At 41.9% G+C, this 25,431-nt stretch overlaps 1 long non-coding RNA gene across 19 annotated transcripts; it reads left to right on the top strand.

Annotated features, from left to right (window-relative positions):
* The first annotated feature begins 17,436 nt into the window (after positions 1–17,436).
* Positions 17,437–23,006, top strand: LOC110890941. 19 transcript variants are annotated; one of them, XR_004872826.1, is made up of 13 exons: positions 17,437–17,613; positions 17,792–17,960; positions 18,477–18,559; positions 18,830–18,871; positions 18,964–19,028; positions 19,134–19,188; positions 19,273–19,417; positions 19,511–20,103; positions 20,326–20,404; positions 20,968–21,273; positions 21,394–22,002; positions 22,080–22,533; positions 22,624–23,006. It is a non-coding gene; the product is annotated as an uncharacterized LOC110890941 (long non-coding RNA). The 19 variants fall into 19 exon arrangements; XR_004872825.1 differs by having other exon boundaries at positions 19,511–20,108; XR_004872820.1 differs by having other exon boundaries at positions 19,131–19,188.
* Positions 23,007–25,431: the final 2,425 nt, after the last annotated feature.

Below are 25,431 nucleotides of genomic sequence, written 5' to 3'. Positions count from 1 at the left end.
GGTAAGGGTAAGCAGATTTGTTTATCCTGTTGACTTTGTCATACTCGACATGGAAGAAGACACCGAGGTCCCCCTTATTCTAGGGAGACCCTTCCTTGCCACCGCACAAGCAGTGGTGGACATGAATGACGGGACGCTAACTTTGAGATATGGGGACGATGAGGTAAAATTTGGAGTTGGGTAGAGAATAGAGGATGACGACCCGGTCCACTACATGAAGGTTATTGATTCAAGCTTGGATGCCGCTCTCCGACGGTGTAACTTGGGAGGCAAGGCACCCCAATCAAAAGACGTGTGACCGGGAATTGGGTCTAGCCAAGGACCCTTATAAAACGTGGCGCACCACGGAGGCATTCCGCGGACCTATCCTTAGTTTAGTCTAATCTTTTAGTTTTTGCAGAATAAATCACACTCATGGTGGTAATGGATGAAAAAGGGAACGAGAAAAAATGGAACCATGCAGAAGAACAGAACAAACCGACAAAAATCTCCATAACAGAAGGCTCCACACGGGCCGTGCCCAACCAACACGGCCCCGTGCTGAGCCCCCTGCAGGAAATCACCCAGTTCAGGTAACTGGACACGGGCCGTGTTCAGCGGACACGCCCCCGTGTCCAGGCTTCTGTTTCACTTCTATAATTTTTGTTACTGGCACTTGACCACGGGGCCGTGCCCGGTCAACACGGGGCCGTGTCCAGAGTGCCAGTAACACAAATCTTTGTTTTTAAACACACTTTTACATATTCTAATCAACCAAAAACTTTATTTTTGGACACATTGAGGACAATGTGTAATTTAAGTGTGGGGGGGGGATGCTAACAAGTTATAAAAGGGTTATATATATTTTTTTTATTTTACAACCGATAGCGTCGTGATAAAAAGAACTAACATAAGAAAATTACGAAACGGTATAACAAGTCTAGCTAAAATTCGATTATATATGCTTGGTCACATTAAAAACCCATTCCCACAAAAGTGAGTTTTGAGCCTTTATTGAGCATAAAAATATACATATTTAGATTAAAAGCTCATTTTTCGTTTCTTGTGTGAATAGCCGCTCGGTCTTTACAAATCTAGAACTTGCCACGACGATACATTCCCGGTCCTTACCAACTTAAACCCAAGTAAGTAAATGATGGAGGCATTAGGACTAACTATTTTTCTTTCAAAACCATTATTTTTCATTTTTTTTACCTACCCAAAATCCCCCTAGAAAAACCCCTTTGAGCCTAAACCTTTCATTTCATTACCCCCAAAACAATTTTTTTTACCCACCAAAAACCTTTTTTATTTTTCACCCTTATTTTAGTAACAAGCTCGGTTTTTCATAAACATACCCTTTACGTGACGAAAAAAAAAAATATGAATAATGAAGTCAAAAACAAACAAAAGCTACAAAAGCTTGTTTGGAGAAATACTTCAAAAATAAATGTCACTAAAAATAAGGTATGAAAACCGACACTTGTTACGATTTTCGCCCTTTTTACTAACCACTAACCAACCACCCACCTTTAAACCCAAGCCTTCACCCCAAAAGTCCTCTTGATATTTACAAAGGTAAAAAGTTAAAAAGGAGGAGGATTGATCGCTTGGCAAGCCTATGGAAAACGTAAGTCCGTGCCGCTCTCGAGCGATTCACTTAAATATACACCTTCGGCCGAGTGTTGAGTGATCTCCCGTGAGGTATGTGAACTTGTATATAAATGGAATTTTAATAAGTCATGTTATACCAAAATAAGTAGTTTATCTTATGAAAAGTTCAAAATAAATCATGACGAATAGGATTGTAAATAAAATAAAAATAAAACCTATAAAAACCTTGGATTCCCGACACTCTAGGACAAGCTAAAAAACTTCTCTTCTACCTATTCCATTTGGGAGTGTAAGCCACATTAAAAGAGTTTTGCTTGAGGACAAGCAAAAGTTCAAGTGTGGGGGTATTTGATGTGTGTAAAATGCAACATATAAAACACATCAATTAAGGCATAAAACTAACCCTTTTTAAGTACTAATGTTGGAAAAAGAGTGTTTTTGTCTTCCTTTTGTATTTTCAGGATGAAATGAGCTCAAAATCACAAAAGGAGCAAAAAGACACTAATTCTACCATAAATACAAGAAAAGGAACAAAAGTGGACTGCCCGGACCCTCAACGGCACCTCCCAAAACAAAGAGAAGAAAACAGAGTCTGAACACGCCCCGTGTCCAGCAAACACGGGGGCGTGCCCAGGAAGCAGCAGAAAAGACAAACCAGTAGAAGCTTCCATTGCTCACCACGGGGCCGTGCCCAGCGGGCACGGGGGCGTGTTGAAAGTACAACAGGCGCATTAATTGTAATTCGCAATTACAATTAATGAAGAGAGAGAGTGTCAGACGGGCACGGGGCCGTGTCCAGCGGACACGGGGCCGTGTCCAGCGTTCTGTCCAGCCTATAAATAGAGGAGCTTGGTTTCATTCTCCCTCATCCCTTGGCACACCACCTCTCTCACACCTCATCCACCACCCACCACCACCATAACACCATCATCCACCACCATCATCCATTGTCCATCGTAGAGTGTGTGAGTCGTCTCGGGATCCAAGATTGATCGTAAGAGTTCTTGACAATCAAGGCCATGTTTGCCTAAGTCTCTTACATCACTTGGTGAAGACAAGTGTTTAGTATAATACTTTTTATTTTTAATCTTTTGCACTTTTTATTTGGTTTTGTATTAATGACTTTAATAACTAGTTACTTATGTTGAAGGTGATCTTTCCTTATCGTTTGTCCGTGGTGTCTTGGCATTATTTTACTGTCTATATAAAATAAAAGATTTTCACCATTCATATCTCCACGGTCTATATGGAGGTATGTTGGCTACCTGGTCGGGGGTTAAGGGAACGGTTTGGTAAAGGTCTTGCCCTTGTTCAGCGTTTAGAGGTCCTGCTTGGGACCTGGGTTAAATTTAGTAGGATCTCCTTCAATACCCATAGGTATTGGATGGCGGGGATCCAAACTCTTTGACCCCCTCATAAGTTAACTACTATTAATACTATAACCCGGCTATTTAGGACTGTATCCCTGCTGACTCAGACTACTTAGCCGAGGGTAACGTCACCGCCAAAAGCGGGGCCTACCATAATTTGCATTAATAACTTAATTCATTATCTTTCAATAATCCGACCCTTTAGGATTGTATCCTTGCTGACTCAAACTACTGGGTTGAGGGTAACGTCGCCTTCAAAAGAGGGGCCTACTACAATAACTAAGATAATCTCTTAAACAAGTGCAAAAGTGCGAAAATAATCAAAGGTTATACTAATACACGTGTCGGATCCAAGTGATTCATCTTGTCTATCTGTTTTTATTTTATTTTATTTTTCAGCATTTAGTTAGTTTTTATTTTTCTTAGTTTAAATCATTTTTTCTAACCTTTTGATTTGATTAGACGTTGAGGATAAACCGGTATTAAAAGCTCTTGTGTCCTTGGACGACCTCGGTATCTTACCAACACTATACTACGTCCACGATGGGTGCACTTGCCCATATGTGTGTTTAGTGTTAGTAAATATCGTGTTTTATAAATTTAAAACTTGGCTAAAAGTGTAAAAAGGGCTTAAATATATATCTAAATTATATACACACCGACACGCATCACTGGCCACCCTGGCATGTGTGCGAAGTTTAGTATGTATAGTTCGCAGCCTTCCTAAGGCATGTGTGCGAAGATCAGTCATAATATCGCAGCCAACCCTTGGCGTGTGTGCGAAGATCAGTTCAAGTAGGTATACTAGTCTAGCCGTATCTTATCATTTACTATCCTCACCCTGAGGACCACATCATTAGGTTCCATTAACTATGTACGCACGAAATAATCATCCAATCCCATTCCCACCTTGGGAACCCCATGCCTTGGCTGTGTGAACTCACCTTGGGTTGCTCGGCAGATACACAAAGGAAAGAGTTCTTGAACTAGGGTTGGTCAACCACGTCCTAACAGGGTTACCATACGAGTCAGGTTCTGACTTCAAATAATACACGTTTGTTTCATACAAGTTAACACGTTACTAACACGTATTGATCATGGCAAACCACGTAGCAATCATAGCATAACATTCTCAACTTGTGTGAGTCGGATGGTTGGGCCATTGAGCTTGTGCGAGCCCAACCATCTTGTGCGATCTAAGTGTCTAAGCCCAAACTATACCCGGCCCAACATATAAGGAGTCCAACATAAAGGTCTCGGCCCATGCAAGAGCCTTGTGCGATCCGAAATGGATTGTGCGATTGGAGGTTGGGCTGCCCGGCCCAGATTAGACAACACAAGTCTTGTGCGATCCAGGCAGACTTGTGCGGTCGGTTTGGGTTGTGCGACTGACTTTGGGCTTGTTCGGCCCAATCAGCATAACGACTCAACTTGTGCGATTTATTCTTGTGCGACGGTGAGTCTCTTGTGCGAGTGACTTGTACGTTTGGATCAGATCTTGAATGATCTGATCTTGTGCGATTGGGCCTAATGTGCGACAGGAGGTCTTGTGCGACCGGTATTTAAATTCCGGATATTAAGTTTATTCGGTTACAATCATTTAACAAGTTTCCTTATTCACACTTATCAATTAACAAGTTTCCAACTAATCATACAACACATAATAGATCAAACAGTGAAATCATACATCTAATCCATATGAACCCTAGTCAATTCATGAACAAAAATCTTAACAATTCATATGAACATGTATCATATCAACATACAATCCTGATCATCTAGCAACACTACGATTATTAACTATAGCAAACATAATCACATCACAGCCGACATGCATTCGGTTTAAGTCATCATCATCATCATACGATTACCAACCTATTCATATGAACATTAAATCAATCATACACATGTGGCCGATTAACAAGAACACTATTAACTAGTATCATAAGCAACCATGTTAACAAGACTCCTCGGTTATCAAGCAAAATCGCTAATATCATCAACATACAATCAATAACATTAATCACTAACCGGATTGAGAGGAGAAAGGGGAATCGGCCAAGTCAAGAGCTTCGAGAGGGATGGTTGCCGTCGAGTTCTAGAGAGAAGGAAGAGAAGCTAGGGTTTTGTGTGTGTAAGGTAAATTGTAACAAATGAAATCACAAGCCCCATAGGAGGGTGTTTACACGTTTGGAAGGAGTGGGCCGAGCCCAAGCATAGTGAGCCGAAACCCTCAATGGGCCGTCCTAAAGTCCGAATACAAGTGATACGGCCCAAAGGGCTTGTGCGATCGAGTAGGTAGTGTTGTGCGGTTCGGGTTTCATTCAAACATGTATAACACACATTCACATAATTCATTAACCATCAAGTTCACATACGTCATAACATTCAATTAAATAATATATTTCACATAAGCCCGTAGCGTTACACAAGTACAAAGATCGGTTTGGAAATACGAGTTGTCACATTATCCCCAACTAAAAAGAAATTTCGTCCCGAAATTTGGTAGGTATGCACTCACTGAGGAAGCTAGGTAAGTTATATCGTTCACTGGTTTTCCTGGGGTGTCACATCCTCCCCCCGTTGATCTGGAATTTCGTCCCGAAATTCCGCAGTAGTAGCTTCAGCCTCAGTAGTGGTTGCATTGGTTCCGAATAACTGGGGGTATTTTTCTGTCATCTGGTCTTCGCGTTCCCAGGTGTACTCTGGGCCACGACGGGAGTTCCAACGAACTCGAACAAGAGGGATTCTCTTGTTTTTGAGGACCTTAACATCCCGGTCCGTGATTTCAACTGGCTCTTCGACGAACTGCAACCGCTCGTCGATGGTGAGTTCCTTGAAAGGAACTATGAGGGTCTCATCTGACAGGCACTTCTTCAGATTCGACACGTGGAATACATTGTGAACTGCACCGAGTTCAGCTGGTAGATTTAGCTTGTAGGCTACTTTGCCTACTTTCTCTATGATCTCGAATGGTCCGACATACCGCGGATTGAGTTTGCCCCGTTTGCCAAAACGAACCACACCCTTCCAGGGTGAGACTTTGAGTAAAACCCGGTCCCCGACCTGAAATTCCAACGGTTTCCTACGCTTATCCGCGTATGCTTTCTGACGGTCGCGTGCTGCCGCCATGCGTTGTCGTATTTGTGCAATCTTTTCTGTGGCGTCCACTACGATCTCTGGACCCGTGATCTGACTATCCCCCACCTCTGCCCAACAGAGAGGTGACCGGCATTTTCGTCCGTACAATGCCTCGAATGGAGCGGCTTGTATGCTGGTGTGATAACTGTTATTGTACGAGAACTCCACCAAAGGGAGGTGCTTTTCCCAGCTGTTGCCGAAGTCAATAACACATGCCCGAAGCATGTCTTCAAGAGTTTGGATCGTTCGCTCAGACTGCCCATCCGTCTGAGGATGATATGATGTGCTCATGTCTAACCGTGAGCCAAAAGATTTGTGCATCGCTTGCCATAGTTCTGATGTGAATCGTGCATCCCGATCCGAAATGATGGAAGTGGGCACCCCGTGCCTCGAAACAACTTCTTTAAGGTAGATGTCTGCGAGAGTGGAGAACTTATCCGTTTCCTTTATAGCCAGAAAGTGTGCAGACTTGGTGAGTCGATCCACGATCACCCATATGGTATCATTCCCACGCTGGGATCTAGGTAGGCCTGTAACGAAATCCATGGAAATTTCTTCCCATTTCCATTGCGGTATCGTGGGTTGCTGAAGTAGGCCCGCTGGTTTCTGGTATTCAACCTTGACTCTCGCACAAGTCAAGCACTTTCCAACGTACGTAGCGATGTGGGCCTTCATGCTAGGCCACCAATAAGTAGTTCTGATGTCGTGGTACATTTTGTCCGACCCTGGATGTACCGAGTAACGAGACTTGTGAGCTTCATCCATTACCAGCTCGCGTAGACCGCCATAAAGTGGGACCCAAATACGCCCCGTTACATAGTAGGCGCCGTCTGCCTTCTGTTCTAATCGTTGCCTTGAGCCGCGTAGGGCTTCAGCCCTGACGTTTTCTGGTTTCAATGCTTCTGCTTGAGCATCTCGTATCTGTGTAGGAAGGCTAGACTGAATCGTAAGCTGTAGCGCTCGCACACGCCGTGGTAGAGTGTCTTTCCGACTGAGGGCATCAGCCACAACATTGGCTTTGCCTGGATGGTACTTGATGGCGCATTCGTAATCGTTCAGTAGTTCAACCCATCGTCGTTGACGCATGTTCAATTCCTTCTGCCTGAAGATATGCTCGAGACTCCTGTGATCGGTGTAAATTGTGCACTTGGTACCGTACAGGTAGTGTCGCCATATCTTGAGTGCGAAAACAACAGCTCCCAGCTCTAAATCGTGCGTCGTGTAGTTTCGTTCGTGAATCTTAAGTTGGCGCGAGGCGTAAGCAATGACCTTGTCGCGCTGCATCAACACACATCCAAGACCCTGGATGGATGCATCACAATAGACCACAAAATCGTCCGTGCCTTCTGGCAATGAGAGGATAGGTGCACTGCAAAGTCTATCCTTTAAGTGCTGAAAAGCAATTTCCTGCGTGTTGCCCCAACGGTAGGTGACACCCTTCTGTGTCAGTAGTGTAAGCGGCTGAGCAATCTTTGAAAAGTCTTTAATAAACCGTCTGTAGTAACCCGCCAAACCCAAGAATTGGCGTATTTCTGTTGGCGTACGTGGTGCAGGCCAGTTTCTGATCGAGTCTACCTTGGATGGATCGACATGGATTCCATCCTTGTTCACTACGTGGCCTAAGAAGTGGACCTCACGAAGCCAGAAGTCGCATTTCGAAAACTTAGCGTACAGCTGTTCCTTCCGTAGGAGTTCCAAAATAAGGCGTAGGTGCTGCTCGTGCTCCTCCTGACTCTTGGAGTAGATCAGGATGTCGTCGATGAAAACAATGACGAACTTGTCAAGATAGGGTTTGCACACCCTGTTCATAAGATCCATGAAAACTGCAGGCGCGTTCGTTAACCCAAATGGCATGACAAGAAACTCGTAGTGACCGTAGCGAGTTCTGAATGCGGTTTTGGAGACGTCCTCATCCCGGACTCTCAGCTGATGATACCCTGACCTTAAGTCTATCTTGGAGTAGTAACACGACCCTTGCAACTGGTCGAATAAGTCATCTATGCGTGGAAGAGGATAACGGTTCTTCACCGTTACCTTGTTCAATTCACGGTAGTCGATGCACATTCTGAACGTACCGTCTTTCTTTTTCACGAAAAGTACTGGAGCTCCCCAAGGCGAAGAGCTTGGACGAATGAAGCCCTTTTCCAAGAGCTCTTGCAGCTGCTTTGACAGTTCCTCCAATTCTGATGGAGCTAGACGATATGGTGCGCGAGCTATGGGTGCTACTCTTGGAGCGAGCTCGATTTGAAATTCGACCTGACGATGAGGCGGTAATCCAGGTAAATCTTCAGGAAACACCTGAGGGTAGTCGCGTACAACTGGAATATCCCCCAGTTTCTTTTCCTTCACTGATGTATCTGAAACGAGTGCCAAGATTGCGGTGTGACCCTTCCGCAGACATTTCTGAGCCTTCAAGAAAGAGATGATGCCGACCACTGCACCACTCTTGTCACCTTGAACTTCGAGAGGTTCTTGACCAGAACGTGGAATACGAATGATCTTCTCACTGCATAAGATCTCTGCCTGGTGTTGGGACAACCAATCCATCCCAATAACGATATCAAAACTTCCCAAGACTATGGGAATAAGGTCGATCGAGAATGTTTGACCGGCTAAGACGATACTACAACCCCTGACTATTTGCGTGGCTTCTAAACTCTTACCATTAGCTAGTTCTACGACGTGTTTGGTGGTTAGGGGTGTTGGTGCACGTTTTAACAATTTACTAGCTTTCACAGAAATATAACTTGTATCCGCACCCGAATCAAATAAAACAGTAACATAAATATCGTCGAGGAGAAACTTACCCATGACCACATTGGGATCGTTCATTGCATCTCCCCGTCCTAGCACGAAAGCTCGACCCCTTGCCTCGTTGCCATTGTTGTTGTTGTTCCCACCGTTGTTGTGCCCGTTGCCCTGATTATTGTTGTTGTTGCGGTTCTGGTTCTGGTTCAACCAAGGACAATCGCGTTTGTAATGACCTTCTGTCCCACACTGGAAACATCCCCGGTTTCCACGCTGTGATTGCTGCTGCTGTGGGTTTTGAGGAACCGGTGGCGGAAGTTGCTGATTCTGGTTCGCAGGTCGTGAGCTCTTGCAATCTTTGGCTTCGTGCCCTAGCTTGAGACATCTCTGACAACGTTCTTTGCGACACCTTCCACTGTGGTGCCTGTTACACTTGTTACATAGTGGGTGAACTCCCCGGTATCCACCCTGCCCCTGACTGCCAGATGATTGCTGACTCGAATTCTGGTAGTCATTCGTCCTGCGCTGCTGTGCTTGAGACTGAACGGAAACTGATCCCCTGCTGGAATCCCCATCCCATTTCCGTTTGTTGTCGTTGGGTGTAGCAGAAGTAGCAGCTGGAGTAGTAGTTGCACTGACGCGTCTAGGCAGCTTGTTCTGTTCTACTGCCTGATCTGTGAGTCGATGAGCAAGACGCTGGATGTCTTGGATGTTGTCGAGGTTTGCCGATGTAACATGGCTCTGGATCTCTGGCGCAAGTCCCTTGAGATACAACTCAATGCGCTTCACTGGAGGGTCCACCATAGTTGGACACAGAATGGCCAGTTCGTTTGATCGTTTCGTATAGGCTTCAATCTCTGACCCCGTCATTTTCAAGTGATAAAGCTCGTTCTCCAACTTGTGAATGTCATCACGCGTGCAGTATTCCCTCTTAATGAGTTCCTTGAAGTCGTTCCAGGGTGTGGCGTTAGCAGCTGCCAACCCTAAAATCTGAACTTGGAAGTTCCACCAAGTTAGTGCTATTCCTTCTAGCGTGCCAGTGGCGTATTTCACCCTGCGAGCCTCAGGGCATTCACACATCTCGAACACAGACTCGAGCTTTTCAAACCAGTGGAGGAGTCCAACTGCCCCCTCTGTGCCGCTGAAAGTACTTGGACGACAGTCCATGAAGTTCTTGAAAGTGCAGACAGGTTGCTGCGCGTGTTGACCTATTGTGTACGAATAGGGCAAAGTTTAAATACAAGGGCTAGTTTAGGAGTGTAGGATCTAAAGATCCTAGTGTGAGTTATGACTACAGGATATACTACCTGCTTGTGCGGCTGCAAGTGCCGCAGCAACTTGAGCTTGAACGAGAGCCTCTAGCTGGGCTTGAGTCATGTTAATTCGTCCAGACATGATCTTCATTGTAAAAGTAGCGTAAGTGAGAATGGTTCGCGAGTAAGGCGATGACAGAAAAGTGTAAGCACGTAGGTATTCTCATGTAATAATGTCATGTGTATCTAAGCGTAATACGAGCAAAGTTCTATATAGTTCTAGCAAGCAGGTAATAAACATAAACCTTATTACCTAGGATGTCGAGTCTTGCACGTGGAGCGAAGCGTCGTTGTGGATCGTTGAGAGCACTGTTCTGGTTATAGTCTGGTTTTAATAAAAACGTTTTCCCCATATTAAAACCAAGTTCTCTATAACCAATGGCTCTGATACCAATCTGTCACACCCCCAAAATCCACACGCGGACTACCACCGCTTGGAGGCGTGACATGACCAGGATCAAGCCACCAATCATATCGAACATAGCATTTAATAATAAAAGTAGATAAAGTAATTCATCACGACATGATTGATGTTCAAAACCAAACTTTGTTTAAATAGCGGAAGCATGTAAATAAACCCAACATAATTTGTAGTTTGAAATGTCATAAATGTTTAACAAGCATTCACGAATCTTTGTCCACAACGACCTGCTCCTCCCTGTGCAAGCTCCATAATGTACCTAAGGTCCTGCAAGGCATGCAGCAGATAATCAACAACTAGTTGAGTGAGTTCACAGTAAGTAAGTTCAGTAATAGTAATGGTATAGTAAGCATTGCGTTCGTTCATTTAATCATGTATCGTATTAGTTCGTATCGCAGCCCTCTAGGCATGTATGCGAAGGTTAGGGAAAGTTCTCAAGTATTCTAGACTATGTATATTTGTATCGCTGGCCACCCTGGCATGTGTGCGAAGTTTAGTATGTATAGTTCGCAGCCTTCCTAAGGCATGTGTGCGAAGATCAGTCATAATATCGCAGCCAACCCTTGGCGTGTGTGCGAAGATCAGTTCAAGTAGGTATACTAGTCTAGCCGCATCTTATCATTTACCATCCTCACCCTGAGGACCACATCATTAGGTTCCATTAACTATGTACGCACGAAATAATCATCCAATCCCATTCCCACCCTGGGAACCCCATGCCTTGGCTGTGTGAACTCACCTTGGGTTGCTCGGCAGATACACAAAGGAAAGAGTTCTTGAACTAGGGTTGGTCAACCACGTCCTAACAGGGTTACCATACGAGTCAGGTTCTGACTTCAAATAATACACGTTTGTTTCATACAAGTTAACACGTTACTAACACGTATTGATCATGGCAAACCACGTAGCAATCATAGCATAACATTCTCAACTTGTGCGAGTCGGATGGTTGGGCCATTGAGCTTGCGCGAGCCCAACCATCTTGTGCGATCTAAGTGTCTAAGCCCAAACTATACCCGGCCCAACATATAAGGAGTCCAACATAAAGGTCTCGGCCCATGCAAGAGCCTTGTGCGATCCGAAATGGATTGTGCGATTGGAGGTTGGGCTGCCCGGCCCAGATTAGACAACACAAGTCTTGTGCGATCCAGGCAGACTTGTGCGGTCGGTTTGGGTTGTGCGACTGACTTTGGGCTTGTTCGGCCCAATCAGCATAACGACTCAACTTGTGCGATTTATTCTTGTGCGACGGTGAGTCTCTTGTGCGAGTGACTTGTACGTTTGGATCAGATCTTGAATGATCTGATCTTGTGCGATTGGGCCTAATGTGCGACAGGAGGTCTTGTGCGACCGGTATTTAAATTCCGGATATTAAGTTTATTTGGTTACAATCATTTAACAAGTTTCCTTATTCACACTTATCAATTAACAAGTTTCCAACTAATCATACAACACATAATAGATCAAACAGTGAAATCAGACATCTAATCCATATGAACCCTAGTCAATTCATGAACAAAAATCTTAACAATTCATATGAACATGTATCATATCAACATACAATCCTGATCATCTAGCAACACTACGATTATTAACTATAGCAAACATAATCACATCACAGCCGACATGCATTCGGTTTAAGTCATCATCATCATCATACGATTACCAACCTACTCATATGAACATTAAATCAATCATACACATGTGGCCGATTAACAAGAACACTATTAACTAGTATCATAAGCAACCATGTTAACAAGACTCCTCGGTTATCAAGCAAAATCGCTAATATCATCAACATACAATCAATAACATTAATCACTAACCGGATTGAGAGGAGAAAGGGGAATCGGCCAAGTCAAGAGCTTCGAGAGGGATGGTTGCCGTCGAGTTCTAGAGAGAAGGAAGAGAAGCTAGGGTTTTGTGTGTGTAAGGTAAATTGTAACAAATGAAATCACAAGCCCCATAGGAGGGTGTTTACACGTTTGGAAGGAGTGGGCCGAGCCCAAGCATAGTGAGCCGAAACCCTCAATGGGCCGTCCTAAAGTCCGAATACAAGTGATACGGCCCAAAGGGCTTGTGCGATCGAGTAGGTAGTGTTGTGCGGTTCGGGTTTCATTCAAACATGTATAACACACATTCACATAATTCATTAACCATCAAGTTCACATACGTCATAACATTCAATTAAATAATATATTTCACATAAGCCCGTAGCGTTACACAAGTACAAAGATCGGTTTGGAAATACGAGTTGTCACATTATCCCCAACTAAAAAGAAATTTCGTCCCGAAATTTGGTAGGTATGCACTCACTGAGGAAGCTAGGTAAGTTATATCGTTCACTGGTTTTCCTGGGGTGTCACAGTGGTCGCCGGAGTGAGGGGTGAAAAACAATGATGTTCGGAGTGTGACCGGAGAAGATGGTGATGTTGCAGGTTTGAGCGATGATGAACGGTGATGAACGGACAGTTGCCTTATGTCGAAACAACAGTGATGAATGGAGATTGCGGTGAGCGGAATCAGAATCGGTTTTTCGGGAAGTTATGTTTCGAACAGAAGTTGCAGGAGATGAACGTTGAAGATGATCTTGTTTCGGAAGCTTTCGAATGGTGGTGATGAACGGAGCCGAGCTGTGATCACCGGAACCTGCAACTTCACTGGAACCTGCAACTTCATCCGAATTCAGGCAAATCGACCACTTCCATCGTCTGCATCCTCCATTTCGTTTTGCACGTAAACGTTCCAGAAAATGTATAAAACGAGAACGTCGGTGTGGCTGTGGTGGCGGTGGTGGTGGTGGTGGCAGTGGCTGTGGTGGCGGTGTGGCTGTGGTGGCGGTGTGGCTGTGGTGGCGGTGGTGGTGGTGGTGGCGGTGGTGGTGGTGGTGGCAGCGGAGTGGTGGTGGTGGCAGGGCTAGTGGTGGTGGTGTTACAAATTTACACAATCAGTCCTTTATGTTACAAATTTACACAATCAGTCCTTGTTTACTAACTGACTTAACTGGGTTATGATTTTTGGACTGAAATGGCACCTTTCCAGAACGTCGGGGAGGAAAATGACGCATTTTTGAAAAATGGACTGAAATGGCCAAAGTGACCAAACCACAGGGACGAAAATGGCAGTTAACTCCTAAAAAAATAAAAAAAAATCTAATTTTTTTTATGTTAGAGTAAATTGTCATTTTATTTAGTCCCTGAGTTTTGTCCAAATTTGCCATTTTAGTCTAAATAGTTTTTTTTTTGCCTATGGGTCCCTGACTTTTCCCTTTTGTTGTCATTTTGAGCACATACACTAACTCCATCCAAAAACTCTATCTTTAACCAGGGGTATTTTGGGTATTTTCATTTTAAATATTTTCAATTGCCATTTTGATCCAATTCCAAAAAATCAAAAAAATTCCAAAAAATCAAAAAAAATCCAAAAAATTCTAAAAAATCATAAAAATTCTAAAAAATCCAAAAAATCCGTTTCAGCGCGAACCGTTTCGACCCATACCGTTTCGACGCAAACCGTATCGACCCGTACCGTTTCGACCCGAACCGTTTCGAGCTGAACCGTTTCGACGCGAACCGTTTCGACCCGTACCGTTTCGAAGCCGAACCGTTTCAATCCGGACCGTTTCAACCCGTACCGTTTCGACCCGTACCGTTTCGACCCGAACCGTTTCGAGCTGAACCGTTTCGAAGCGAACCGTTTCGACCCGTACCGTTTCGACCCGAACCGTTTCGAGCTGAACCGTTTCGACCCGTACCGTTTCGACCCGTACCGTTTCGAAGTCGAACCGTTTCGAAGCCGAACCGTTTCGACGCGAACCGTTTCGATGCGAACCGTTTCGACCCGTACCGTTTCGACCCGAACCGTTTCGAGCTGAACTGTTTCGACGCAAACCGTTTCGACCCGTACCGTTTCGAAGCCGAACCGTTTCACGCCGAACCGTTTCGACCCGTACCGTTTCGAACCGTACCGTTTCGACGCGAACCGTTTCGACCCGAACCGTTTCGAGCTGAACCGTTTCGACGCGAACCCTTTCGACCCGTACCGTTTCAAGCCGTACCATTTCGAACAGAACCGTGCCGTATCGAACCGAGCCATTTCGAACCGAACGTTTCGAGCTGAATCGTTTCGACGCGGACCGTTTCGACACGTACCGTTTCGACTCGAACCGTTTCGAGCTGAACCGTTTCGACGCGAACAGTCCAAACGGTTCGCGCCACGGTTCGCGTCGAAACGGTACAGCTCGAAACGGTTCGGCTCGAAACAGTTCGGTTCGAAACGGTTCGGCTCGAAACGGTTCGGTGCGAAACGGTTCCGCTCGAAACGGTTCCGCTCGAAACGGTTCGGCTCGAATCGGTTCGGGTCGAAACGGTTCAGCTCGAAATGGTTCGGGTCGAAACGGTTCGCGCCACGGTTCGCGTCGAAACGGTACAGCTCGAAACAGTACGGGCCCAAACGGTTTGGCTTGAAACGGTACGGGTCGAAACGGTTCGCGTCGAAACGGTACAGTCGAAACGGTTCGGCTTCGAAACAGTTTGGCTTCGAAACGGTACAGGTCGAAATGGTACGGGTCGAAACGGTTCGCATCGAAACGGTTCGCGTCGAAACAGTACGGGTCGAAACGGTTCGCGTCAAAACGGTTCGCGTCGAAACGGTTCGCGTCGAAACGGTACGGGTCGAAACGGTTCGCGTCGAAACGGTGCAGCTCGAAATGGTTCGGGTTCGAAACGCTTCGCGCCACGGTTCGCGTCGAAACGGTACAGCTCGAAACGGTTCGGTTCGAAACGGTACGGGTCCAAACGGTTCGGCTTAAAACGGTTCGGCTTCGAAACGGTACGGGTCGAAACGGTTCGCGTCAAAACGGTACTGTCGAAACGGTTCGGCTTCGAAACGGTTTGGCTTCGAAACGGTACGGGTCGAAACGGTTCGCGTCGAAACGGTACGGGTTGAAACGGTTCGCGTCGAAACGGTTCGCGTCGAAACGGTACGGGTCGAAACGGTTCGCGTCAAAACGGTTCGCGTCGAAACGGTTCGCGTCGAAACGGTGCAGCTCGAAACGGTTCGCGTCGAAACGGTGCAACTCGAAACAGTTCGGGTTCGAAACGCTTCGCGCCACGGTTCGCGTCGAAACGGTACAGCTCGAAATGGTTCGGTTCGAAACGGTACGGGTCCAAACGGTTCGGCTTAAAACGGTTCGGCTTCGAAACGGTACGGGTCGAAACGGTTCGCGTCGAAACGGTACAGTCGAAACGGTTCGGCTTCGAAACGGTTTGGCTTCGAAACGGTACGGGTCGAAACGGTTCGCGTCGAAACGGTTCGCGTCGAAACGGTACGGGTCGAAACGGTTCCCGTCGAAACGGTTCGCGTCGAAACGGTTCGCGTCGAAACGGTATGGGTCGAAACGGTTCGCGTCGAAACGGTGCAGCTCGAAACGGTTCGCGCCGAAACGGATTTTTTGGATTTTTTAGAATTTCTATATGATTTTTTAGAACTTTTTGGAATTTTTTTGATTTTTTAGAATTTTTTTGATTTTTTGGAATTGGATCAAAATGGCAATTGAAAACATTTAAAATGAAAATTCCCAAAATACCCCTGGTTAAAGATGGAGTTTTTGGATGAAGTTAGTGTATGTGATCAAAATGGCAACAAAAGGGAAAATTTAGGGACCCATAGGCACAAAAGCAACTATTTGGACTAAAATGACAAATTTGGACAAAACTTAGGGACTAAAATGGCTATTTACTCTTTAGGTTAAAATCCCTACTTTTAGTAGCAATTTTTTTTTAAAATTTGTTTAATTTTTTTTTTCTACTAAAAGTAGCGATTTTTATATAAAAAATAGTTAAAAAAAAGTTGTGTGTTTTTTAGCTATTTTTAGGCATTTTTGATTGTGTTCACATTGATTATCGCGGTTCTCGTAATAAAGAGTGGTTCCTAATGGATCTTTGTCCCATATATATATATATATATATATATATATATATATATATATATATATATATATATATATATATATATATATATATAGGGGGCTGCTAGAATGAGAACCACCCCGAGTTGTAAAAACCGCGAGAACTACACCCCACGGAGCGCCGTTCGCCGCGATTTTTTTTTACAAGTAGATGTGTGCATTATAAACACGGCCGTAAAAAATCACGGCGAACGGCGCTCCGTGGGGTGTACAAGTTTGGTGTTTTTTAATTTTTTTTCTTTTTTCTTTTTTTTTCACCAAACTTGAGGTGTAAAAAAGTACACCCCACGGAGCGCCGTTCGCCGTGATTTTTTACGGCCGTGTTTATAATGCACACATCTACTTGTAAAAAAAAAATCGCGGCGAACGGCGCTCCGTGGGGTGTAGTTCTTGCGGTTCTTACAACTCGAGGTGGTTCTCATTCTAGCGGCTCTCTCTCTCTCTCTCTCTCTCTCTATATATATATATATATATATATATATATATATATATATATATATATATATATATATATATATATATATATCGAAATGTAGTATAATATAAATCGGGCTTAAAGCATAATTTACATATACATAATAAGAAAATTAAAAAGAAAAAAAACCTTCAAAATGAATAATCACCTGATGCCATTTTAAGTCCTTTCTTTCACTATTCAACCCCACAAGGCCACAACCTTTAAATATATAAATAGGCATAACAAACATAATAAAATCTCTATATATATATAAATGAGATGTGATTTGGGCTAGGTGTCATTGAATTTGGGGCATTTTTGCTGATGCGGCAACCTCATTTTTGGAGTTTAGGAGGGAATTCTCAAATGGCTTCATCATTCACGATTTAAAGAAAATGGACGCGGGATCCGGAATGGTGTGGGTTGGGTCGGGCTTTTAATTTTGGATCCTTTATATCTGCTTCTGACTCCCATCTTCTTTCTCACACTTCATTCCAAACCCTAAATCCTTCTTTTAGCCGTTTCTCTTTGGCTTCACTACATCCTCTTCAAATCAAACTTGGATCCATGGATTATTTTCAATGAAGAATCTACAGATGCTGGTAATCATATTCAAAGATATTCTTTTTCTTCTTCATCTAATTGTCGCAAGCCCTAATCGCGATCTTTTTTACAGTGCAAAACGTTTTTTTTTTCCTTTTGGGGAATTGTTTATAGAGACAATCAACTTTCTATTCTCTCGCTTAAAACCCTAACTGGTTCAGGCGTTTTTCTATACAGAAAGAGATATGGGATCATCATCATCGTCGCCGCTCGCTAGAGGACGCCGACGACCACCGATTTTGGCAGAGAGATGATGGATTTATGCTTCATATGACAGTGACACCTATTGCTTCGCCGACGAACACTATGGAGCTGGTGATTTTAGGGTTTTGCCTTAAAGTTGGAGGTAGATGGAATTTCTTCAAAATCTAAACTTGAACAAATAAATGTTATATGTATTGGGTGCATCTGAAGTCTATGTACAAAATATGCTATTACATGTCTAGACTTTTATTGTTTATGGTTTTTGCTCAAGCACTTTGGCATGGTTTTAGTAGTTAGTGCACTAATTTTCTGTGTGGACTTCATTATATTCTTTTTTTATTTGGTTTTATGTATGACTCGTAGGAATAATTCAACTCATTTTGTTGCAAGCGTAATTGTTTATTAAATGAAAACAATTGTAACCCAGTTTAGTGGATGGTAATGCCTTTTGTGGTGGTCATTTGTCAGAGAGCCTGTGATGAGGGCAATTGCAATTGTATTTTGATGTACTATCTTTTAGGTGAAAAGAGTATTTTGTTGTGAATATTAATGCTAGAGTTTATTCCCTACGAATTAGAACATCTTAAGGGATGCTAATTTCTGCATATTTGAGTCGAAGATGAGAAGATGACGGTTAACACACTTTTACCATTTACAGGGTTATATCTAAGCTTCGAGATGTTATGGTCTTTTGGATATCTGAAATACTTGAAGTGATCAAACAAGTTAAATAATTTGCTGGTTAGGTTTCAATTTTTTTTGGTTTTTTGGATAACATTGCATGTTTTTGTTCCTGCTATTTGATCAAACCAACATCTTTTGTTGCTCCGGTCAAGATGGTTTAAATTGATACGTTTCTATGGTAGTACCCCTTTTTTGCATCAAATGTTGATCAAGTTATTTTGTATTTGTTTCCGGTCATACTATGTTCCCTTAGTTATTTTTTTATAAATGGAAAAAATTGGTTGAATTTTTAAATTAATCTTATTTGATGATGATCTTCTTTTGCAGTTCACTGAGGAAAATTATAAAGAAAAGATGTCTAAATTTCAGGTATTGCATATGCATTAGCATGTATATACTTTTTGATCCTCTATTATTTATCTGTTGTATGTCTTTTCTCAAATTTTTACAATATTTTTTAGAGTCAAAGAGAAAGCATCCATCCATCAATAGCATCGTGAAGTGGTCGAGAGACGTATTTATACAGGTTTTGAACGTAACTTGAACATCAAAGTTATAGTCGGGAACTTGTGTTTTCACAGTCACATATATTATATAATTTATTAATTCTTTTTTTATACAATTTTAGTAGCCACTGGTATTTCTACTCACGGACCTGATGTTCCTGGTTTGTCTTCTTCTATTAGGTATAAATTATGTTCCGTTGTTTTCCAGTTTGGAGCTTGTGTTTTATAATCAAGTACTTCATTTTGTGCTTCCACGGTCTTCAGAAGTTTTTGTTCATCGGCGTGGTCGTACAAGCTAGGCTAGGCTGGATCTCATACAGAGAGTATACTGGTGCAAGCACTGAGGAATAGAGGACATGTTGTTGCTGTTACTGGCGATGGAACAAATGACGCCCCTGCTTTACATGAGGTAATTATAACTCTTCACTACTATATGTTTTCAGCTTTTCATATTTCGAAATTAGTTTATTACATATTTTTAATATTTTTTTGTAACTTATAGGCTGATATTGGTCTTGCGATGGGGATTCAAGCCACTAAATTAGCAAAAGAGAGTAGTTCTGGTTGGGTTTGTTATTAACTTTCGGTTTATGTATTAAGTTTAGTCATATATTACTTTCATGTTCAAATTTAAAATTTTAACTAAAAAATCAACAATATCTTATCCACAAAAACGTTTTATAATTATTAAGTATATTTATTTTATTAAGCCCGTGTAATATTCGAGGTTTTACATGCTGGTATAAAAAAATAAATTTAAAAGGAAATGGTCAAACCTTGCCAGAATGGGTTCAGGTTCGTATCTAGATATACATAGTTGCTTTAGTCTAACAACATGTTTATGTATGTTTTATTTTATCGTGAGACACGCCACCGGAGAGATCATGTGAGAATCCATTTAGCTTATGCCAGAAGATCCTTCGGCTGGAATCCCAAATAAAGTGCCACTGGCGTATAGAGCTGTTTCTTTTTGGCAGTTGAGTTTGCTCCATCTGTGGTGTTGGGAACAAATAGGACGCTTGCCAGTTTGCCAATTCTGTTTGGAGTCAAATTTGCCTTTGGATTTAAATCCCTCCCTTCAAGCTGAACATATAGGTGAGGTATGTGCTTTAATTCTTTAATGAATGGGGTTGCTCTGCGAATAGACAAAAGATCATTCTGGTCATAGTTTATACTCACATTTTGGATTTTGTGTCTTCTGGAAATGAGAGTCCTTAATGGGAAGTTGGTGTCAACTTGAAAGGTGTGGAGGATATTAGGACTCAACATTGATGTGGTTGGACCTGATTATAATTTTGTGACCCAAATATACTACAGGTTGATTTAACGAAGATGCAGTTTTCTGATATTAGCTTTGATGCAGCATACGCAGTTGATGCTACTTGCTATGCTCCAGGTAAACATGTTAGTGGGTCCTACCCAAAACATTAGAGGTGAAATTCCATCATTTTCTACTCATCTTATTTAAGTGATGTTCTTCCATTGTGTAATTTAATTTGTTTTGTTATTTGATTTAAGGTGGTTTAGCAGAGGTTTTTACGCCGGTGATCTTTATATGGTTTAGATAATCTTTATACGGTTGAACGGGTTGTGTTCGGGTCAACCAACAAATATTCGGGTTCATATGTATGACATGATTTTCGGGTTCGGATCGTGCTTGGGCTCAAAACCTTTGTTTTCGTTTTCGCCTTAGCTTAAACCAGCCAACCCGTGAACACGACCCGTTTATCATGTGGATTGGTTTTGGAAGTTTTGTGATTGTGATTTGGTGATGTTGAAAGATTAGTGAAATTAGGGTTGTGTTGCTGAACACAAGTATCTATTTGTATGCGTTTAGATTCTCTATTTTGGGGTGAGGGGGTGAATAGGTAGCGGAAATCTTGAAGATTTACGTGATTAGGGTTCTGGATTGCTTGATTCATTATATTTGATATTGTAGCTAAAAGGTATTTTGCTCAGGGTACGACTCAAAACGGACCGTGGATCGAATGGCGGTCGTGGAGACAGACCATGGATCTAACAGCGTAGGAATAATCGACGAGGGAAGGGAAGTTTTAATTGGAACTCTAACGGCGCTTGCAAGGCATTCAGTGGCAGCAAATGTGATTTCGCTGGTTTTAATTCATGGCAACGACGACGGCTTCACGCATATTAGTGTTATGTTTCGTTTCTCTGACAGATATAAAGGACCCAATGACTCGATCCGGTGAACAGCTGAAGGTGGCGCCAACTAAACTCAGGGTTACTACTGTCGTTGATACCAAAGTACCGGTTTGTCCTCTTTACAGTCTTTATAAGTGTTAAATAATTTATTGTTTTAGTATTAAAGGACTCTTACAGAATAAATATGTTCTCTACTCATATTCCAGTGAAAATATGTCTCAGGCAATCTAAAGATGAAGCTTCTATTGTTGTTAACGATGGTGTGCGGTACTTTGTCATTTTCCAGTCAGTTAACCACCCCGAAAACCGAAAGCCTGAGACCAGGACGCAACCAAACATCCTTAACCGATCAATCTCAGGGCAAAATTTAAGACAGCATGCAAGACTTCAAAGAGCATACTCGGACCACAATCTGTGTTATTCTGCTAATAATGTTCAGGCGTCGATGAATCAACCAAAGTTGAAAAACAGCTGTTCAATGGGAGTTTTCAACTTGAAACCGTCAAGCTCGATTGTTCCAAAGGCACTCAAGACAGATGTTGGTGAAATAATAGTGAAGGAAGGGAAGAAACGGGGTAACTGGATCAAGATGCTAATGGAAATTAGAAGCCGATGGGTTCAAAAACAAAACAATGAACTCGACGGTGATAACGAAGAAGAAAAGGGATGTGACGACGGTTGTGAGGTGGATTACAACGATGATGAAGACAGTGTTATCGTTAATCTGGAGACGTTCTCTGGAATGTTGAAGCACTATCTTGGTCTGATACGAAGCTTTTATCACAACTAGCTTTTCTCTGTAATATGGCTTATGTTATCCCAGAGATCGAGGTACGTTCTAATATCTTGCGTGTTTGCTTTGAAAAGGGTCGAGAATTAAAAACTTAAAATGTATGATGTTATCGTAGGAGGACGACTTGAGACGATGCTATGTATTACCATTTGTAACATCTTCATGGGAGAGGAAAGCACTAGCCGACGCTATTTGCGAACCGGTGACTACCTCAGCAGCCAACCAGAGGACCGAAAAGCATATAACCCGTACGCAACTGCGTACGAGATAGCAGCCTTGGCGGCAACATACGTGCAATCCCAAGCAAGCCGTCTTATAAACCTTGATTCTAAACTGCGCCCGGAGGAAGATGATGATGTCATCTTAGACAAGACATATTCGTCTCAAAGAGTGTATAATTCAGAGATGGTGGTGTATATGGCGGCTACTACTATAACGGCGGTTGTTGCGGCACCTGAGAAGGAAAAACAAGAGGCTGCAAAGGATCTACAGTCATATTGCATTCATCCCCTTGTGAATGGTTTATTTGCGATGATTCGAGTATATACACTCGGTGTTTTGTCATCCAGGTACGTAGATACTTCTTAATATTTGCGTTCTGATGGGAAACGAATGTGGAGCTGTGAATAGCTAACCATTTTGAATCTTGACATATTCAGGGTTCCGCTTCGGTGGCATCATGGCAGGAAAATCTCTTTTTTGAACCAACTAAGTTCGAGGTAGGAATTTGGATGGTTCTCTAATAACTAAGGGTGGTAAAACGGGGCAGTCCGGTTTGGCAAAAGACCAACTAAGTTCGAGCATAATGAAGCTGGACATGATATGCATTGGGGTGGCTCGAACCATATGACACCTTTGGTACTGGTACAAATTCTGTAGCATAGGGTGCTACTTCAGTAGCAGCAGATAGGATACATGAGCAAATAAGTTTCAGTTTCGATTACTCAATGTTCATGTATTGTTTTCATGTAATTATACCAGCTGTTTCAATAGCGACATGTTCTTTATTTTAAAATCAAAGATTATATCCTCAAACACTAAACCAATAATCTTTTCTCATATTTTCTATAGGATTATTAGTGAATGTCCTCACAATTTTAAAAAAATAAGCCGTTATACTTAAAAAAATATACATGATTAATAACTGATAAAATAAAACAACCCGTGAACAGGTTTTTAGTTAGTCTGAATTGATTGAAGAGATTAGGTTTGTTGAGACTGCGAAAGGGTGTGTGATGCAGCTTTTGAATTTCGGGGAGGCGGTTGCCATTGGGCAGAGATCTTCGGAGAAATTGTTTCGGATTCTTGACATGTATGATGTTGCAGATGTTTTACCGGATTTTGAAATGCTTTTTACTGATGAGTCTGGTGAGTCGGTTTGCAATGAAGTAAAGGGTATTTTAAGTCGGTTGGGTGAAGCCGCGATTGGGACGTTTGTCGAGTTCGAGAATGCTGTAAAGGGGGAAAATTCGAGAAGACCTTTACGGGGTGGGGAGATTCATCTGGTAAGTATATAGTTATGGTAGCGTTGAGATTAATTTTTACGGGTATCATTTCAGTCCTTACAAATCCCAACTTCAGTGAGAAAGTAGTAATGAGGTAATGTTTGTTTTTAATTTTGAATTGAAGTCTCATTACTTATGTGTGGGAATTAGTTGTTTAAAGGACGTTTATGATGATGATATGATGTTGGATGGTGCGAAACCAGAAAAAGATATGTTTCGTTATTGATTGCCGGTAGTATGAAAGGCGTCCGTTTGCAAGATTGTTTCCTATTAAGTGACCGAATAAATCCATGGGTTTGATCTCTAATTAGTGATATAGAAAAGTCTATATGTGATTTTTTAGTTGATAACTATTCATTATATCTTATTAAGCTAATGTTTAGAAAGTCATTTCATGTTATATCACTCTTAGAGTCTTGGTTGTTAAAGCTTAACTACTCTTTTAACAATATAGTTTTTATGAATGATATGTAAAATTAGTATGTAGACAAAAAGGGTGGTGTGGGATCGACCTAAATGTTTGACCTGTATTACAAGGTTGTTCATTCGTAATGCAGAACTGACGCAAAATGTATTTCAAATATACGGCCTAGAAGTGGTAGATTCATCACCCAAAAGATAATTGTGTGATAACCTTAGAAGAAACAATTGGCAAGGAATAGAGGAAAAGAAAAATCATTGGCGTTCCTCTGTATTTGGTGAGATAAATCAATTTCATTTTGTTTTCATGTTAGTATGTGGATAAAAAGGGTGGTGTGGGATCGACCTAAATGTTTGACCTGTATTACAAGGTTATTCATTCGTAATGTAGAACTGACGCAAACTGTATTTCAAATATACGGTCTAGAAGTGGTAGATTCATCACCCAAAAGATAACTGTGTGATAGCCTTAGAAGAAACAATTGGCAAGGTTCCTCTGTATTTGGTGAGATAAATCAATTTCATTTTGTTTTCATGTTTGTGATTGTATTTGATTGGGAGTTTTGTGATGTCATAAGTTATTAATCAAGTCCAGGGATTCCGTTTTATTAATTCTTTTCATGAAAGTTGCAAGTTTTGAATATTAATTTTGGTCCAATTTAAGGTGTGTCATTAGTTAGTGATTGGATTTTAGAAGAACCAGATAGGGTTTTGTAACATATGTTAAAATAGGAAAAATGTTGGGTGTAAGTTTGAGACAAGGGAAACATCATTCCTTAGTCATTTGTCTCTAAATTAATCTTTTTTTGAATGAAAATTGCAAGGAAAGCTACATTTGCGTGATTTCGATACTTGAGGCAATGTGGTTACTCCTTAGCTCTCAACTCATCACGATCAAACATTATTCTTTAAGCTATGATATAGAACGAATATAAAATAACTTTGTTTTTGTCAGTATTACATTTTATAACTGTTTAATTGTACAGACATTGTTATCATTCATTAATCTACTTATTCATCATGCAATTTTCATTTATTAATATATATGTATATATTTTCTTTAGAAAAATAGATTCACAACCCGTGAGTATTCACGGATGATAACCTAGTATGCGTATATATACAAGTCGGATGATGAGGAGGAGGGAACATTTGAAAACGAACCAAGGGAAGTAACAGTTGAGGGTTTTACAAAGAAAGAACGTACATACGGTGCCCCAAAGCAAGCATTAGGGTTTTCTAAAGAAATTGACACATTATTCCAAGGTTAGTGGAGCCCATTTTGAAGTTTCTTTCGAATCTTTTTCTCAATTTCTTTTTAAATATTCAATACATGAGGGTCTTTAATTAATGAATGTCGTTGTTCATGTGATATTAAATGTGGATGAGTGGAAACCCTATTTTTACGTCCTAAGAAATCATCTTTTTTTTTTTTTTTTAAGATTTGTTAACGATATCACCGAATCATGTTTTGTCCTAACAAAAACTAGACATTTTTTTTAATCATCTCTTGAAATAAAGTAGGGTTTCAAGGTATAAATT

This window comes from Helianthus annuus, chromosome 11 (genome assembly GCF_002127325.2).
Source record: "Helianthus annuus cultivar XRQ/B chromosome 11, HanXRQr2.0-SUNRISE, whole genome shotgun sequence".
In the NCBI taxonomy this organism is placed as follows: Eukaryota; Viridiplantae; Streptophyta; class Magnoliopsida; order Asterales; family Asteraceae; genus Helianthus; species Helianthus annuus.
This window is presented reverse-complemented; position numbering and strand designations above follow the sequence as displayed.